General features: G+C 39.0%; 1 pseudogene; it reads right to left on the reverse strand.

Annotated features, from left to right (window-relative positions):
* Positions 1–191: 191 nt before the first annotated feature.
* Positions 192–731, reverse strand: LOC102876884 (annotated as a pseudogene).
* Positions 732–1,565: the final 834 nt, after the last annotated feature.

The raw sequence follows: 1,565 nt of genomic DNA on the forward strand, positions 1-1,565 counted from the left end.
TGACTGGGATAATTGGGATGGGAGTGTCAGAGACAGTGCGATTGGCACAGGACAGAGTGGAGTTTAGGGCTGTTGTACATAGGGTCGCTATGAGTTGCGTGCGACTCGACGGCACATAACAACAACAAGAACAACTTTGGAGAATCACAGTAATGTCTTCAGTTCAATATTCCAGTATGGATGGAACAATTCTATTTCTTTTACTTCTTTGGTTGTTCCTCCTCAGAACTGCTCTCTGAGCTGGTGCTGCTGCTACTGGAGGAACTGGAGTCTGAGTGTGAAGCAGAGGAGGAAGAGCTTGTGGAAGAGGCTGAAGATGATGAACTAGACGATGAATCAGTGTCACTGTCCTTTGAGGAAGATGATGTAGATGTTCCTTCACTCTCTGATGAAGAATCACTAGCTGAACTGTCACTGTCACTGCTACTGGAATTGGTGATACTCTTCGACCTTTTTTTCTTGGTCTTTCTTTCCACATTAGCTTTGCAATGCTTTGTTGTAATAATAATCTATTTTCTTTTTCCTTTAAAGTTGTCTTTAGTTCTACTGTTCTTGAAGGTCTATGTAGGTATTTCCTTTTTCTTGTACATTCATAACCCAATGTAATTCAATGTCCAAATTCTAAGCATTTCTGACATCTTACATGTTGCTTATTTGCCTTCCAGCCTGCACTTGAGCACCCCGATTTGGGCCCTTACTTATGCCTGCCTCTGAGCTATAAGCCAATGCATACGTCTTGATTTCTTGACTGCTGGTACAGATGATGTTGATCATGAATCCAAGTGAGATAAAATAACAAAAAACCCTAATCTTTTCTCCATCTATCATGGTGTTGTCTACTGGCCCATTGGTGAAGATCTTTGTTTTTTTGATGTTGAGATGTACTCTATATTGAAAGCTTTAATCTTTGATCTTTTGCAACAAGTATTTCAAGTCCTCCCCACTTTCAGTGAGCAAGGTTGTGTCATCCTCTGATCTTGATACTTTATTATTCTTCATAAATTTTCACACAAAGTAGAAAGAATGGTGGTCAGAAATTATAGACGTGGTGATAGAAATAAAGCTGGAGTCTAAGTGATTTAACTTTGCATATTCAATGATTTATTCAGCACAAACACCTTTATAAACAAACATTGACAGTGACTATGCACATGCACCTTACCTGATGGTCTGCAAAGAAATCAACATCTGTGGAAAGAATAGTTAGAAAAGCTCAACATCAGCAGTCAAATCCATTCCAGGTGCAAACTGTGGAATAGAGCAATTAATTGTTCATGTACAAGTTCAAATTGAAGTCTTGAAGAACCAAAATATGACCTGAGCTTATCCCACCTGAACTTAAAAAACATATCAAGAATAAGTTAAAAAAAAAAACCAACAACCCCAAAACCCAAAATAAAACAGGTTTGAGCCACTGAACAATAATGATCCAGTATCAGATTGTGGGATGAGGTCATTCTTGAAGAAAGCAAAGGTCATTACAAAGACAATGGTTGCTGTTGTTGTTACGTGCCATCGAGTCGTTTGCGACTCATAGCGACCCTATGTACAACAGCCCTAAACCG

This window comes from Elephantulus edwardii, unplaced genomic scaffold (genome assembly GCF_000299155.1).
Source record: "Elephantulus edwardii isolate Elephantulus edwardi_28Jun2011 unplaced genomic scaffold, EleEdw1.0 scaffold00097, whole genome shotgun sequence".
NCBI classification, from domain to species: domain Eukaryota; kingdom Metazoa; phylum Chordata; class Mammalia; order Macroscelidea; family Macroscelididae; genus Elephantulus; species Elephantulus edwardii.